At 44.0% G+C, this 18741-nt stretch overlaps 1 long non-coding RNA gene across 1 annotated transcript; it reads left to right on the top strand.

Annotated features, from left to right (window-relative positions):
- The first annotated feature begins 12386 nt into the window (after window positions 1-12386).
- LOC311328757 lies at window positions 12387-16851 on the top strand. The gene is made up of 8 exons (XR_014631241.1): window positions 12387-12465; window positions 13356-14063; window positions 14152-14211; window positions 14308-15034; window positions 15116-15221; window positions 15363-15420; window positions 15508-15579; window positions 15696-16851. It is a non-coding gene; the product is annotated as an uncharacterized lncRNA (long non-coding RNA).
- Window positions 16852-18741: the final 1890 nt, after the last annotated feature.

Raw genomic sequence — 18741 nt, forward strand, 5'->3', positions numbered from 1 at the left:
GTGTATCCACAGGTCTGGAAGTCAGCTATCATCACACCATTTTTTAAGTCAGGGAATGTAAATGAGGTTAGCAACTACAGACTCATTAGCATTCTCCCTATAGTCTCAAAGATAGCTGAGAAGAGTATAGCTGAGCAACTAATCACCCATCTCAACAATAGTCCCTATCCACTTCACCCTATGCAGTTTGGGTTCAGAGCCAACCATTCCACCGAAACCGCAAACTGCTTCTTTTTAGAGACTGTAAAAGTGAAAATGGACAAGGGGGGCGTGATTGAAGCCGTGTTTTTAGACCTGAAAAAGGTTGTTGATACAGTTGCAACTGCAGGTGTTAACGTTATTTAGTGAAAGTTATCTTATGTTTTGGTTGGATTGGGTAGCTGCTACCTGCTTGCCAAATATCCTCCCCCAGGCAACTGCTAAAGTGATCATTCACCCGAGTATCAGTCTGTCTGCAGTCAATGACAATGAAACACTTCCCATGTGGATCAACACCAGCGTCGTTTGACAGGTCCCGAGGCAAGCAGTCGGTCAAATAATTGATTTTTGCCCAATAACTGAATGTGAACCTTTTATGATAACCAGCAGAGCTTGCCGATCGTCATTCTGTATCAGAGATAAGCTACCGTTAGAAGTGGACTTGCTTTACTCAACAGTGCCAATGATTCATTCAGCTCGGTTGTAGGCATGACACGTGTACATTCTACTAGAATATACTCTGGACCTAGATCCAATAATGCATTAATTTATTGTTTTGATAGTCACAGCATAGGTTAACTGCTGCTTTAGCTGGATGAAGTAGCTCTCCTATGGGGTAGGAATAGATCATTCTCATGTCATTCTTCATGCGTCATGAAATCGAGGATGACACAGCAGGTAGCTGGCAGCTGAATTCTGCTTGTTCAATGTGGTTTAGTTGTCATTTCATGTAGGCTATACATTAAACGGATTTCTCATGTTTGAAACCAATTGTTCACATGTCGTTAGCAGTACTTATGTGAGAAAGGGCGTTTTTTAAGGCTTGCTACCTGTTGATCACACGTGTCTGGTTGTCAGAATTAAAGGACAATGCTCGTTTTTGACAACCTGGACCTTATTTACGACATATTATAAGACGTTTGACTCACCGAGATCACTTTGGTGTAGTTCGGAGGCATGTAGAAGAAATTTAAAATCCAGCGCGAGCCAGTATATCCATGTAATGGCGGTGGTGGGGGCACCGAGAAGGCAGTTTCTCAAAATCTATTTTCTGCCGCGAAACGGTTGTTTTCATCAATCTGTCTTCATGAATCGCTAGTTGTGCTTACATAGAGCATAGGCCTGTGGTGGTATTTCACATGCCTCTGTAATATGATCTTCCTCACTTGCTCCAGCACGCATGCGCACAGCGTGCTGGAGCAACGATTGCGTGCTGTGCGAGGAAGCTATTTCGTTTCGAAAGACGTTTCTAAAGATCATATTACAGAGGCATGTGAAAAACCACCACAGGCCTACGCTCTATGTAAGCACAACTAGCGATGAATCCGGATTCCAAGCCCACACCAGCAGCCACGCCCAACACTACCATCCCCACGGGTCCATCTCATAATCTCATAATAATAAGAACAGTAAAGGATTTCCCTGCAACTATTCGAACCCGTCCCCCTGGGTGAGGAACGGCGCTGATATGGAGAGAGTCAGTCCTAACCCTGATCTTATCAATGAAATTTGATCTGAAACTTCAAAACGTTATGAATGACAGTTAGCTTTACCTGTCCAGTGATTGGTCAGATAAACTGTCCTGTAATGTCCCTGCTTCAGCTCTAATGAATATGTCTCAACTGCAACCTGAGGATTCACCTGTACAGAATAACTCTGCTTAACACACTTCACCACTATTGGCATGACCACTCCCTACAACCTGTGGATGAAAGGATGTGATTAGGGTGTGGTGTGAGTGAACTGTGTGAAAGTGTCCCGTCTTCCACCCGAGGTAGCGCTGTCCGTCCCCTCGAGGTGCTGCACGTGATCACTCGCGTCCAGAGTAAACCGGAAGGCCTTCTCCAACTCCATCTGTGGTACAGGAAACAAAAAGGAACTATCACAGTATCAGACGTTCTACAAGGTATATTGGTTATAATGCCCTGATGGAAGATGAAAATAAAGGATTAATTATCATGAAACACTGTCAGACTTTGGCTTGTCGGCTCAGGATCTACGCTCTTACTAAGACCCTAACACTCATTTCTGTTCCTTTCAGCAGAGCTACAGTCATTGAACAGTGGCACATATTGGGATATTTCAGAGAATGCCCCAAAATGCGTTCTTCACCCCGAGTTTGCCCTCATGCCTAAGACGCATGATTCTTTAGCTCAAGGGCTCTGTTCGAACAACACTGCCATCGTTGTCCCTGACTTTTGGAGTGTTAGGCCACTGATGTTATTTGATGATTGTCTACGTCCTGAGTCCCTGAGAGTGTCTCAACCTGAGTGTCATGACCTGTGGTGGTTCTAATCATCAGAGGGCGGTGGTTCAACCACCTTGCATTGGCAAACGATGTTCAAAGCGTCTGGCCAAGGCACACCCTCCTGGTGATACTTGGTGAGCCTCTCCTTGATGACGCGATTCATGCGTTCTGTCTGACCACTGCTCTGGGGATGATAGGGGCAGTGGAGTGATGGTATCAATCTGATAAGGTGGAGACGTTTGGACTGGTGACAGATGTTTTGGACTGGGTTCTTGATTTCGGGCCGCATTCTTGGGTGCTTGGTCCGCCAAAGCGTTCCCTCGGCTGTCAGCGGTGTCACCACGCGTGTGGCCCTTGACCTTCAGCACCGTCACTTCTTGTGGGAGGCGGATCGCCTCAATCAGTTCTCCATCGATGGTGAAGGCTGTCCACGGCTGCACCTCTTTTGCCAGGGGCACACTGTAGAAGCCTTGTGTCATGTCTATGACGGTGAACCATTTGTGCTCTGGTTTTAGGGCACTGAAGATGGTCAACGGGTCCGCCACTAGGGGCGCCAATTTGTCCACATACTCGTTTGCCACTCTGTAGTCCACACAGAGGCGCCATTCTCCCGAAGGTTTCAAGACTGGCCACGCCGGGCTGTTGGAGGCGCTGCGGGCTTTCTTCAGGACCCCCCGTTCTTCAAAGATTTTGAGGAGTGGTTTGACCCCTTCAACTGCTCGGGGAGAGAGTGGATATTGACGAGTGCATGGTGGCGGCCTGCCTGTGTACTGTAGGTGACCGGGTCCATTTTCAGAAGTCCACAATCATTTTTGTCTTTTGCCCATATGGGATGCTGGATTAGGTCCGGTTTAGTCACTCGTCTCAGTTTTGTGAGTCTGATTTTTCCCCCTTGGAATTCAAGAGATGAGTTAATTTGAGTCAGGACGTCAAGTCCTAAGAGAGGATCTCCTACGAGCCCCACCCAGATTGATGTTTGGAACTTGGGTTGTAACCGGAGGGGGCCTTTGACCCAAGGGAAGGATGTTTCCCCGTTGGAGCGGGAGTCAAGAGAGATTCTGGAGGTGGGGGCCGAGTAGCCCCCCCCCCCCCCCCCCCCGAAGCAGAGCCAGAGACTGATGGGTGTGTGTGAGCTGCCGACAGAGAGAGGATATCCCTGCCGTTGGGCTAAAGAAGAGAGGTAGCCTACCGCTCAGTGAGCGGATGAGAATGAAATAATAAAAGTTTTGGCCCTTTATTTGTTGGGACCAAAGTGTGTGTCTACGCACCGGGTCTCGGGTCTGGTTTCAACACTTCTGGACAGCTCCTACACCGCTCAGTTTGTCAATGACACTCAAGTCGAGAATAGATAGCTGTATATGTGCAGTTGAAAAACTGCTGGACGTCTGTTCTACACCACTCGGATTCTGTCCTAAAACACGCGAGCTGAGAATTAGTCAGGTGTCTATTGGGCACCTGCTCTACCACTCGGATTCTGTCCTAAAACACGCGAGCTGAGAATTAGTCAGGTGTCTATGTGCACATATAATTGGAGCTCATTATCAATCAATCAATCAATCAAAGCTTTATTTATATAGCGCATTTCATACCCAGAGGCAACACAATGCGCTTTACAGAGAACAAGGGAGGTGGGCAGACGACCCACTCTCTACATATTCCAGAGGGAAGCAAAAAAACAGTAATCACCCAGGGGCCAGATAAGTGAGCTGTAAAAATTCTTCCCTGACCCCTCTCAGCGAGGCGATCGAGCAAGCTCATTAGAATGCATTCATAAATTATTGCAGGTATACCTTTATTGTTATAAATATGTCTAGACATTTAATCATAGTTTAATGTGTTGGAGGCTATGTGTGTGGTTTATTAGATTGGTTCTTTCTTGAGAGACAGAGCACTCACCGCCCGTTGTATGGCTCTGAATGGCTCGAAACCCAGGTCAGTTCAGGCAAGGCGTCCCCCCCCTCTGGTCTGTGTTCGGCTGGTATTCGGGTTGTGCTTGGCTCTGTCTTCATCCGGGTCTCACGGCACCAAATTGTTGGCTTTTGGCGTTTTTCTTCTTCTGTTGCTCTGCGTTGTGTATTTTTTTTGTAAGCCTTGAGTTGCAGCACCATCTAATTATGAACCACGATGTTAATAGCTTTCTTGTTGTGATAGTCTTTGATGAAATCACCCAACACGGGATTGGAAGCGGCGACAGATGGTAGATTTATTGTACAAAGATACAATCACATGGAACACTGGGATGTTTCCCTAGTCTCTCTCTCTCCCTGATTCTCTGCTGGCTGCGGCTGTGGCGCGAAGTCAAGGCCTTAGACTTCCCTCCCCGCATGGTGTTATCAGCGGGCCTGCCTGCTGGGAGCACCGAATCTGTCCGTCTGAGTTGCCTACCGTTTCCAAATCAAAGTCTCAAGGTTTGGTTGAGACGTTAAATAGTGCTCTCTCGGCCCACCCCCCACGCCTAGGCCTGCCCGTTTAGGTGAAGCTAGATTGGTGGAGGAGTGACCATACAGATGTGTCGCCTGTCACCCTAACATGATATCTTAATCACCATTGGTTGTCAGCCTAGGTTGTGTCTGTTTATAGTGTCCCATAGAGATGTGTCATTAATACCCCAGAGGAGAGGCCCCCCCTGTGGCCTAAGTGTGACCTCTTGACACCCACTACCCTGAACGGCCACAGCAGCATCAGCTGTCTCCTTCTATCCCTTCCACTGCACATCCCAGACTGTTTACATGAGCACAAAAACACACAAACAAGCATTACATTGACTTTAAGACTCTGTTACCTATTCTTCAACGTGCCTGAACGGGATACCGGTGTCTGGTGTTGCAGTAATAGCTGTCACTTTAACTCGGTCGCTTCCGGGTCGGATGTTAGTTTGTTTTGATTGACTTGCTGTTCTGTGTCATCATCATCATCAACAAAGCCTGCCAGGCGCACACACACACACACACACACACACACACACACACACACACACACACACAGCCAGCCAAGGATGCCAAGGCAAGTTCGAGTACCGCCACGTGAACTTGGCAAACAGACAACCCGAGGCTGAGCTCAAAATGGATGCTGTTTAAAATCTAGCTCATGATTCGTTTTAGACACCAACAGCAGTCATCGGTCATGATTTCTGTCTGATCTACCCCTGCACTGCCCTTGATAAGAATCACCCACTGACGACAATGCAGCTATATTCAGTCCCTCCAGAAAAACGCGATTATGCGATCGCATAATTCATTGCATAATCAGGCAAAAGGCGCAATTTATGCAAGGGTCACATAATTTTAGAAAGAGCGCATTTTCACCGCGATAATCACTGAACTCAACGCAAAAAACGTGGAATATATGGGCTCGCTTGATTTCATACTTCCCGCATTTTTCTGCTTCAAGTTGTAATGTTTTTCACCTCGTTTGTAGGGTTGCCACCTTCGATGGGGAAAGATAAGGGACACCTTGCCAGCAGTCCCATGCTCACGGAACACACATCAAGCAGGGGTCTGGGGGTCCTCCCCCATGAGATTATGAGTGTCAGACATCTCATTTCCTGCATTCTAGTGAATTGCACCAATTTCTGTTTAATATATCAAGTTCAAAGTCCTCTGCTATTCTCATCATGAATGAAGGAAATAAATAGCCAATAAGAGTAGGCTAAAGCACAGCTGCATCGATTATATTAAGATCAAATCAATAAACATCAGATCATAGACATGGGCAAAATGTTTGGTCTGATAAACTTGGAAATAGCAAATGACCTGGACGACCACAGAGACCAGACATCGGGGTTGTTTATAAGTTCCAATGCTGCCTTTTAAGGCTGCCTTCAATCATGACGCCGGTCTATTACCGTACCTGGTCTAGGCGCTCTCACATAGGCTATGGTTTTCTTATTTCTCGTATAAGCATGTGAAGACGTAGTGTAGGCTATATGCATTAGAGTGGGGTGTGCACGAAAATACAGGACAGGTTCTTGCATTTTTCGCATATTCTCGCAATATTCTGAAGTTCCCGCAACTTCAGAAAATCCCAGCATTTTCAACGCATAAAATCACATAAAAACCCTGCATATTCCAATCAAGGATTTTTGCCTGCATAATCAAGGATTTTTGCCTGCATAATCAAGGATTTTTGCCCGCGTTTTTCTGGAGGGTTAGGGTTAGGGACTGCACTTATATAGCGCTTTTTATCCAAAACATAAGAATGTAACTTGACCCGCGGTATTCTAACAGGCGCTTTACGGCATTCCGCACCACCGCTCGCTTGCCCATAGGGGCGCAGTAATACCACTCATTGACCCATTGCTGTAGCTCATCTCGCACATTAGATGAGCCTACCGTTCTCAAACTCCTTGTTCTCTGTCTGGTTGTAATTTAATTATTACGAACAAAGCCTATCTATTTATAGTTTCTATCTCTGTAACTGTCGCCGGGTCTATATCTGTTAACTGTCGGGACAAGTAGAAGTTTAATACAGTAGGCTAACTGAGTGTTCTCATATGGAACATGGCATCAGGACGAGTAAGATGGCTAACGGAGATGACCAGAGATGTGTTTGAAATGGTTCACTCACTCCCTATTCCCTATTACCATGGATCTATTGAGTGCGACTCATAGTGAACTACATGGGGAATGATTTAACAGTTTTGGGACACTACATGGAATGTCACTGCGTAAGATATTCATGACGCAAACAAGCAGACGCGCCGATCACTGATGGCAGCAGGTTGAAATATCAGGTAGTATTCAGGTTCCATGTTTAGTTGAATGATAAATCCCATATAAATGGTTGGAATTCTAATGATGTGCAAGTGTGATATTGTCAACTTTAGTGCTGTCTGCTAATAGCAGGCTGTGAAGCTGCACGATAAGACCGTGATAGCAAGTTAGCTCACAACAGCAGCTTCATAATATTAACGGTAGCTGTCGGTGGCTAAAAAGCAGATAGCTAACTTTACAACGATGATTCCTGTAGCTATTTTGATTTTGATGCTATAAGTTCAACTTCTGTTTCTCGGGCAGGAACAGAGACAAACTTGCATTAGCAGCAAAGCAGCTAGAGGAATGATCTTAACATTAGCTAACTGCTTTAGCTACTGATAGCTACAGTCTTCTTCACTTCTCCTTCGGTAAAACATGACACCGTTGTGTTGTGGTATTGTGGAGGGCTTAGGCAGAAGCAGGAAGAGAAACCACTTTTGCCCCATATAAGTAAAATAATGGTCTCATAAGCATTTTTCGATTGTAAAATTGTGTTCACTTGTTTTAGTTTGCAAACATATGCAATTTTCTTAGCATATCTACTGGATACATGATAACATAGCTTTCAAGTTTCGTGCGAGCAAGTCGTGCCTGCAAGCCAGGGAGAATTGACAGGAGACCGTGGTGGGACAAAAGTCGCATCCCGTAGAGGGACAGAAGTCGCATTGTGATGGCTTAGAACCAGAGGGGTGCGCGAGTGACATTTTGGCAGAATGAACAGGTGAAATGAAAGCTCTCGAAGAGATCTTTCTAATGCTATTGGTCAGCTTTGTATGTAGTTTTAATGTGAAAGATAGGCTACATCTTGAATGCAGTCAAGACAAATTATTTTGCCTCTTAACTTTTGTCAAACCCACTGGTTCCAGTCAATTGGATTATAGGCTATAGGCTACTTTCGTTTACAATGACGTTACCTTATGAACACAAATAGCTTAACCTATAGGCCTACATAAAAACAATAGCCTAAAACCATGTTTATTTACAATGTATTTTCTTTCATTGAAAGCATGCCAATAGTTAGGGTGAGGAAAACGACGCGCGGTCTCTTTAGCCCTGAGACCATCAGGCAGGCAGCTCAGGAGGTCGTTGAAGGCTATATATATTATTATGATATTATGTCTCATAATACATTCGTTGAAAGTAAAGAGAATTACATGCCAAAATAATCAGATAGGACACACTTTGCAGCAGTGCGACTTTTGCCCCTCTCCTATGAGACTTTTGTCCCGCTTGGCTCGCCCGCCCGCGACAAGAGCTGAATTGTAGTCAGCTTTCCCCGCTGCGCGCAGGACGCGTGCGTCCCCCGCTGATCCGAGCGAGAACGCAGGCGGAATATCGCTCCCCGTCTGAAACGGCCTTGACTCCTGGAATCCCAAGGTCTTTCATATTGAAATTCTCTTGATGGTCTGGGGAGTTGCGAGACGTGTTAAGGGAGTGCATCAGTCGTGAGCCTTGACAGTAGGCTACCAGCCTGCGCTGCGCTCAGCACAAAGTTGGATGAATGGATGTACTTACTGGAATCCTGGAAAATGTTTATTGCGCTCTAAAATCATGAAAGCATAAATGTAAAAATGCAGCAACAAAAGTAGTCTAGATGAGATGGTGGTTTAAATGAATGGCAACACGTAGCCTAGAGGAAAACATAAATTGAGACTGGTGATAATGCTGATCATCTACAGTCTACCTCTGGCTGAGTTTATGGTTACAACCATTCATCTCTTACACATGGGCCTATACAATACTTGCACAATCTACTTTGGACGTTAAATCCATCCATCTAACAATCAAACTAGCGAATTCAATCCAACACCTGTGGCCGGTCATGGCAAAGCACCCGCTAACGCAGGCTACCCCCCTCCCCACGATCCAGGGCTAGGAAACCAGCCCATCCAGTTTATTTGAATATAAAAGAATTTGGGGGGGGGTTACAGTAGTCTAGTCCAGGTTCGCTGGCGAGTGACGAGCTAGTCAGATGGCGCATGCATGTGTGGACATTGTAGGCCGATTCTGTAAAACCTAAAGAATAAAAGTAGGCTACGTTCAACATTCATTGGAGTGGTCCAGTTGGATAGGCTAGTCTAATCTAAATAAATTGAGGACCTGTATTTTCAGTGTTTGCTGGTAGCGAATGCCACAGACAGACAGGGAGGAAATCTATTCGTTTCATTGTTTCATTGTTTGTGCTCTGTATGCACAAGATAGTTAATGTTCGGATATAATTGGCAGTAGGGCGGGAAAAAACCCTATCAAAGGCCAAGATTAGAAGGGATTTGAAGATATAATTGGTTATTTTAAATGGGCCTACTTTATCTTTTGATGCCTATTTGAACGGACTGCATCGATCAATGCAATGACTCTCCATGTTTTTCAGTTTTACCCTTTTCATCAATAAAACATCATTTTTACAACCATGTCTCATTGATTGGGAAGGCATTTAGAGCTGCCGGTCTATTAGCCTACATTCGGACTCAGAGGATGACATAACTGTTTATTGAGAAACAATTGATAGGCAGGCTGGGCTTTACAAAGAAATACCACAATGCATGTAGTCTAGATATATTACATCATGGTTAGGCTTTAGCCTACACTTTATGGTAGACTCTCCTCTCGCTCGCTAAGCAGGCTACATTGTGGCTGTTTTGTTCATCGCAGAAGCCTATAGCCTAGGCTACACATTAAAAAAATGTTTTTTTTATATAGGCCTAGAAGGAATCAGAATATGTGGAAATTTAATTTTAGCCTATTTTAATACAATTCAAATTCTGCTTAGAGGGAATTATTTTCAACGGACATTATGACCTGAGCATAATTAATAATTATCTAAGTTAATATAGGCCTATGAGAACGCAACGCTTTTTACGGTAGGCTAGGCCTATGCGTCTTGTGATTGTACTGTAGCCTAGGCTACAACTTAAGGCTTATTAGGCCCTATTGAATTCCTTTTATAGCCTACTAGGCTACTCATTATTATCGAATTATCTAGTTGATATATGAATAAAACAATAAGCCGTTTTAATGGCTATGGGCTACAAGTTGTAGCTATACACGAGTTGATGCGCTCTGCTCTCACGCACGGTTGAGGCGGCAGCTCAAATACACTTCGCACATATCCTCTGCACCTTGGCAGTGCAACTGCCACAGACAGCTATGATGCACTTCATGCATTGGTAGACAGTTCTGTTCTTGCTGCAGCTTGTCTTCACCAGGCAGGTATTTTGAGGGGGGTATTCTTCTGTGGACACTGCGAGGGGCGCCGCCAGTGGCTATTTGGACGCCAGAGCTTCAGCCAACTGGAGGATGTCGCGTCTGGGGAGGCTCTGCGTCTCTCCACCAGTCCCCAGCGAGTCCAAGCTCCCCCAATGAATAATACTTATTTATAATAGCCTACATAGCGCGAAACTGTGCATATAATAGGCTGTAGCCCGCGCGAAACTGCACATTCCCTATAGCCGTTCATTGAACGGCTGGCGGCCGGTATAAATAAATAAAAACATACACGATATTTTCTTATTTGAATGATTTTGAATATATATATATTCAAGATCATTCAAATAACAAAATATTGTGTATATTGTGCATGTGAACGCACTCACTGTCAAACCTGCCGCTATCTATGCACAAGATAGTTAATGTCCGGATATGATTGGCAATGAGTGATCTTTACTCATGGCGACTATGTCAATTTTGTATGGATCCACAAGTCGATCAAGCTTATTTTTTCTTTGTATCGTGCTGAAGCCATAAAGCCTACTGCGTTCAGACTTGGCTACATTAGCTGGTGCCCGTCTTCAAATTTACTTCCGGGGTTTATGAGTAGCCTACCAGTTGAATGCGTTCCAGAATCAAAACGCAAAACCCTCACGTTCACCACATCTTTACTAACAAATATATTTACAATACTGTTATTTTGCGCATTTGACCTAACAGCCACCACGTCTTGACCCGACGTCAGTTACCGAGATAGATAGGCTACTGTAGGCCTAGATATAGGTGTTCGTAATAATTAAATTACATCCAGATGGAGAAAACATGTGTTTGAGAACAAGGTAATAATAACAATTAAACGTTATTTGTATAGCACCTTTCATACAGATAAATCCAGCTCAAAGTGCTTTACAACAGAGCATTTAAATTAAAGAATGTGAAACTTAATGATGCTTCATTCGTAGACTATAGGAGAAAAACACTGAGCCCAGCCTGCTAAATCTACTCAAAGACGCCACCTGGCGGTGGTGCATCACTAAAACGAAATAACACCCGTCTGAAATCCCACGAGATTTCCAACGGGATTTCCCTGCCAAATACCGTGAAGGTGAAATGCTGCAGCATGTGACATTTCTAACTTCCCACATCTGTACCACTAGAGGGCAGGATAAAATGTCAGTTGTTTGATGGAGACTTGGGCGTTGGAAGAGACTTTTGACAGGCTTTTGGAAGTGACTTTTGAATGACAAATACATTTTTCCAAAGGTCCCAGAGCCACTACATTAGGTGAGTGTTATGTAAGAGAGAGCTTCACCAATTTCGGTGCTTCTGTGGCATTTCATACATTTTCACAATTAGAGGGCAGCATACATTTGCAATGGGAATTGGAGATGATTGTGCAGTGTTCACTGTGCAGTCTAGGTCGCAGGCCTCGCAGAACTGTACTGCATTTTGCAATATTCTTGCAGTGAGTCAATTCCAAAGGATCATTTCTGCAATATTCTTGCATCCTTGAAACCTGGACCCTCAGATTAAAAGTCTGATGCTCTACCGACTGAGCTATCCGGGCCCTCACAGTCTATTCGGGATCAGGCCCTTTCCACGACGTCCAGAAAAGATCTAGTTTCTAATCAAAGAAAAAGGCACAGACCAGGATATTGCTCTTTATATTACCAAAGAACCTATCAGAAGCTCTGTCCTCGGCTGCTGCTCAGTGAAGGGAGCGACTAGCTCTAGTGACAAAGATACAGTCTCTGCATTGGCCGGGAATCGAACCCGGGCCTCCCGCGCGGGGGCCAGGGATTCTTCTGCTAAAACTCCATAAACCGTTTCCCATGCATTCTCAATGGTACTGCTAAATCACTACGGATGTAATATACTTTTGGCCACAACATTGGCGTCTATAGGCTTGTGGCGCTGTTCCAGGATTTCCTTTTACGCTGCCGGAAATCTCATAGAAGAAGAAGACAAATATTTTCCCTTTCAACAACAACAGTATGGCTACTACGGTACAGTCGCAAGTTGGCTTGCACAGAGGAGTTTAACGTCGTTGTTACAGTGGTGAGTCTCGTAATTAGTAGTTTTAATCATGTTGACATGATCAAATCTCGTTTTAGACATGACACTCATTCATGGTAATGTGTAGTTTCAAGTGCTAGTAAGTTACAGCTCCATTAGTGGTAGTGTTGCTGTGTTTTTCAATGGGAAACGTAGCCAGCTACGTGAGCTAACGTTATACAGTTAGATAGACTTGCATAGAGTAGCATAAGTTAACGCCGTTATTACATCGTTGACTCATGAAAAGTGTACTTTTAATCATGTTGACATGATCCAATCTTGTTAAGACATGACACTCAGCCACGACCATGTTATGTCATATTCTAGTGTGGATCACAGATTCACTCGACCCGCACAGCTGGTGTATCGTTACCAATAATGTGGAATGATAATCTGGTTGTCTAGTTTGAAACTACTCGATATTGGGTATGCTACTTTGCTCCTGTAAATGGGTATGCTACTTTGGTCCTGTAAATGGGTATGCTACTTTGGTCCTGTAAATGGGTATGCTACTTTGGTCCTGTAAATGGGTATGCTACTTTGGTCCTGTAAATGGGTATGCTACTTTGGTCCTGTAAATGGGTATGCTACTTTGGTCCTGTAAATGGGTAGGCTACTTTGGTCCTGTAAATGGGTATGCTACTTTGCTAGTTACAGCAGTCTTGTTGTGTCTGTAGTCATAAGGTGATGGCATAGGCCTACAAGGCTTAGAGCTAAGCCTAGAGCATATAAGTAGTAGCTCTACTCCTTTTCTGTAATGGTTACATGTAATCTAGTTATAGTATGCCTTACTGTACACTCAATTTATTCAAATTTGTACTAAAGTGATGATTATGACACTTAAGTTTAAATTCCACAAATATAACAGTATGTTTTGTTGTTCTCGTTTACAGAAGTCATCAACATGTCCCAAAAGCATAGTGTAATCTTCCCGGGGAAGGGGACTGTTTGCTTCCGGAAGGGGCCCTTGGGCTTTTTGCGGCAGGAGCCTTCAGAAGAGGCAAGAAAAATTAAAAATGACCGCTCATTACAAGACAGGTCAGCAGCGCCAGTCAAAGAAGATGTGGTCAGGGTGAATGCCAGGACTGTGGTTTTTAACAGAGGAGGGGATTACACAAACCGGAGTGAAGTGCTTGGGGAGTATATCCTCCAGTTTGGTAAATACAAGGGCAAATCCTTCAGATGGCTGTTGGAGAACGATGTGGGGTACACAGTGTACCTGATCAGGACTGTCCAGAAGGAGAGACACTGGTGTCTTTGTGGCAGAAGGACACCACAAGGACAGTCTTGTCTCCTTTGAGGAGTATGCCCTCAGTTTCGAGGAGATAAGGTCTCTCCTCAAATATGAAGCTGAGCGGTCCACTGCTCCACCACGGCTTTCAGAAGAGGACAACCTGGTTGGCTTTGGTGTCAGAGCGAAAGACACCTGGAAGGAAGTTTGGGACAGCAGGGCTGATGGATTTGCTACCTTCATCATGCGCCAGAAGTGTGCAGCTGGAACCAAAATGCACAGGTTGCAAAAATACCTGTTAGACCAGCAGACCAAATCCCTGAACCCCCCGCCCCTCTTCTGACTGCCACACCTCTGTCTCAATCTACAGGTATGTCAGTGTCAAACACCCTTATAAGAAAAACATTTATCCTAATGTAATGTGCTAGTCATAGTGATGTCTGTGTTTTATTTTACAGATGATGACGAGGAGCTTGACAGGGCAATGTTAAGTATTTCTCCCTCCAAATTTATCCAGGGTGAGTTAATTGAAAATATTTTGTTACTTTTCCTGGTCACTGTGTTTTTGCAAATGATCATGATCAACAGTGAGAATGTTATTTTCATGTCCTCAGATTGACCAGGAGCTGCAGTCACAGGAGCCCCAGCTGTGTCTACAGGCCGAGGTTCATCTCCATCAGAGTGGTGGAAGAGTTCAGAGACACAGAACGCCTCCACCATGACTGAAGGCTTCTTACACTGGTTTATTGTTTTGGCCGTGTTCTGGCCTTGTTCTGATGTCCAATTTTGTTCTTGTGTTCTACTAACAAAAGCAAACGGACTGTTATGTCCAATGCATCATGAATTATCCGGAGGTTAAGGTAAGTCATATGAATTTTCTATAGGAGTTGCATTCAGCAACCCTTTTTGCATGCATTTTAGATTAAGACTAATTAAGACTACTAACATTTAGTTCACTGCATGCTATATACTGTGTGAAATGTTGTTTTGTAATGTCACTTGACTTCCCCTGCTGTGTAAGCAATATTCTTCCCTAAAACCCCCAATTTGAGGAGATGGGGACATGACAATCAGGTTAGGAGAGTGACTATTACATACATCTAGTCATATGAGGAGATGGGGACATGACAATCAGGTTAGGAGAGTGACTATTACATACATCTAGTCATATGAGGAGATGGGGACATGATCAGGTTAGGAAAGTGACTATTACATACATCTAGTAATATGGTGGAGAGTGACTCAGTATGTTTTCTTTTACAGTAAGGAGCAAACCCACTGCCACTCAATCAAGGCCTTCTGAAGTCATTTCCGCTGTAGCGTCTGGTCTCTCTTCCCATGGTGAATATCTCCAAATGCACATAGTTCTTCCACCCTCATTCACCACCTAATGTTGTAAATGTCTATTCATAATTTCAACAGGTCCATCTGCAAGTGTGAAGCACCCAGCTCTTGTGAAGCATCCACCCATTCCAAAACAGCTACTGGCTTTGTTTCCGCAGTCTACAGTGAGGCAGGAACCCCCAAAGTATGCATTTTTATCAAGTATTATTTCACTGATTAAATAGAAACCGGTAAATAGAGAATTATAATTGTATTATTTATTTGTTGTTGCCAATACGGTAGCTGTCCTCATGAACATGTCATCTATTACATTTCCTTTCTATAGATTCGGCACAATCTGAACCTCATGCTGAAGGATGCAGCTCAGGGACTAGTACTTACTGGTAAATATGAAATTGGTTCAAATGTGTAAGATTTCTTCCTGTTTTAATAGGGATTTTGATTCTTAAAATAATAATTTGTATTCTCAGAGCCTCTCTCCTCTCATGAGCTGTCAGCAGTGCCCAGTACACCTCTGCCATCACGTATAGAGGCAACTCAAAGTAAGTGTATTAATATTGTGTCTCTGTGTCTGCCCATGTGAGGCAGAGAAGTGTCACAAACACAGTGGTATACCTATGACTCAAAATATTGTTTATTATATTCTATCCATTACCAGGCAGTTCAAGCCACCCCAGCTGTCCTCCTCCCCAACTTCCCGGCTATGACCATGATGTGAGCCAGTGGACCTGTTCACAGCAGCAGAAGATATGGATGAAGACGGAGTTGGAATCCATGGGTCTATGGCCGGGCTCTCCTCCTGTGAGCAATCCCATGAAGATGGTGTCATTGTGGCACCTCCCTCCTCAGCCTGAGTTGATAGACAACATCTCGGATCTTCCATCACCGAAATACTTTCACCAACCCCTAATTGAACATCAGCCCAGAGAAGCTACAGGAGAGACAGCATCTATGGCACGCTTTAAAAGAGGGGAGTGAGACTGTTAGTGTGCCAGTTGTTACCTTGTCTCCAGCTGTTGTGAATCCATGTGAACCTGCTGCAGCCACACCTTTAACTGAGGACGCCATCGAGAACATTGTGCTGGGCATCATGGAGAGGCAGCAGCAACAACAACAACAACAACAACAACAACAGCCAGAAGGACGCAAGAAACAAACAAAGACATGTCTTTCCTGTGGTCAGCTAAAGTCCATGTTTGAAAATGACGGCTCCTCCATCCATTTCTTCTCCCAGCAGGGCACTGTCCATTATTTTTACTGCTCCAGTAAGGTTTTTAAAGCCTATGGTCCTGAGGGTCTCACAAACCCCAAAATGCCATTTAAAGACTTTGTGGGGACCAAAAAAAAGTTTCAGCAAGAACTGGAGGACACAAAGAAGAGGGTGGAGGAGAGAGGGCAGAAAAAGAGGAAGAGGTCTGACACCCTGCAGCACACAGGTCGTTTGTGCCGTTTTTGTCACATGGCATTAAAGCAGGGCCCAAACAGTCCTCATGTCCACACAGGCTTCCCTGGTGTTGCAGGGAAGTACATTTACTGCCCAGCTAAGGTCTTCTCCTTGTACAATGACCAGGGCATGGACAAGGAAATGACCTGGAAAGACTTTAAGGAGTCTGTTTTTTACCTCAAGGAAAAACAGAGATGGGAGGTGGAAAAGGGGAAATGATTGGTGTGGGCGATACGTCTTCCTTGTAAATAGTTACATTTTCAATGTGTGTTTTCCTATGTTGGCTTCCTTATGTGTGTGTGTGTTCAATTCAATTTTGTAATAGTATTTATCATTACCATGTGTGTGTTTGGATGTGTACATTTTTTTAGAGCCTAATAAATGTGTACTTTTATTGATGTGTCATGTGTCTACTGTATGCACTGTTTTGTTCAAAGTAAAACATACAGATGGCATTGACAATGACTGTCTTACTTGATATTCACCTGACTTACAATGCAGATTTGAGAACTGCAGAAAATAGGATCAGAAGATCAAACAAAAAGGTATAATAGTTAACAATGAACTGATCTGGTTGTTCTTCATAGTGCAATAATATAGCATATGATTTATACAGAATCCAGATTGAGTGTTATTATATCTGTGAGAATATTAATATGATATCTCCCTGATGGGAGATCATACCCTGGTCTCCAAGCAAAGAAGAAAAAGTGCACTGTGCTGATTGGGTGAAGAGGATGATCAATAGTGCCCACCTTTGCCATCACTTATGGTAAAGACAGTTCAAAGTAAGTGCAAGCATAGTGTCTGTGTGTGCTCGTGTGAGGCAGAGAAGTAAGTCACAAACACAGTGGTATAACTATGACTTAATATAGCTATTATTTTCTGTCCAGGTCAGCCATTACCACGCAGTTAAAATATCTATATTCAAATATCTACCATAATCAATATTAATTTTTTCACAATTCACAATTTCAAAGCACACCAACAACTGGAAACGTTTAGGGAAGTTTATGAGTAATGCACAGAATGATGTACCGGTATTTTTCAGAAATAATGAATGAAGGAATTATTAACTTAACGAACAAATGAATGAATTGATGTAGTGTATCCTCTGTGAAAGCATAAACAGTTAGGCCACAACAAAGAACACTCAGAGGAAAAGATGTGGCAAGTGTGACAAGTTTTAATTTCTTAACCCCTTTCACATTCAGACAGATGGTTGGGTATACATAAGAACAGACAGATGGTTGGGTATACATAAGAACAGACAGATGGTTGGGTATACATAAGAACAGACAGATGGTTGGGTATACATAAGAACAGACAGATGGTTGGGTATACATAAGAACAGACAGATGGTTGGGTATACATAAGAACAGACAGATGGTTGGGTATACATAAGAACAGACAGATGGTTGGGTATACATAAGAACAGACAGATGGTTGGGTATACATAAGAACAGACAGATGGTTGGGTATACATAAGAACAGACAGATGGTTGGGTATACATAAGAACAGACAGATGGTTGGGTATACATAAGTAGTCAAGGAGATCAGCATCATTGATATATTGCAATCACTATTGACCGGGAATAGAACCCCGGTCTCCCACATCCTCCACTTCGAATGCATGATATATACTGCAATCTGATTGGCTGTCAGTCTGTTCCAACTATCCCCGACCGGCCCCCGCGTGGGAGTCCAATTGTTCTGACCATTACTCTACTTGTGCAGTGGGGATCGGCTGGTTGATTTTGGTGCCCTTCTTCCAGTCCCTAGTGTGGGTTGGGGTTAGAATATGGGTTGGGGTTGGGACAGGATCTGATCTATAAGGCAAGGGGTAAAGGTTGGAGTGAAAGGATGAACATGTGGAGGTTTGGGGTATAGTCCCATAAGGTCATCCATACCGGGTCTTCAACCCCGGTCTCCCGGGTGTGAGTCCAATGCTCTGACCACTACTCTACTTGTGCAGTGGAAATCGGCTGGTCGATTTTGGTGTCCTGGGACTACTGCCTCTTGTATTGCCAACAGAGAGATGCAGGCCAACATTGTCGGGAGTAAGGGAGGGAGGGATTGATAACCCGACAAACGCTATACTAGCTGCGCGGCTTCCAGCCACGCCAAAAAATACATGGGACGTTACAGACACAGCGCTTCCCCAAACATACTACTATCTCTGGCTCCCCCTGGTGTAGACTTGAATGAATTACACGAGCCTGCCTACTGTTCTCTCACTTCTCCCTAGTGGAACTGACT

Source organism: Borostomias antarcticus (genome assembly GCF_949987555.1).
Source record: "Borostomias antarcticus genome assembly, contig: scaffold_92, whole genome shotgun sequence".
NCBI classification, from domain to species: Eukaryota; Metazoa; Chordata; class Actinopteri; order Stomiiformes; family Stomiidae; genus Borostomias; species Borostomias antarcticus.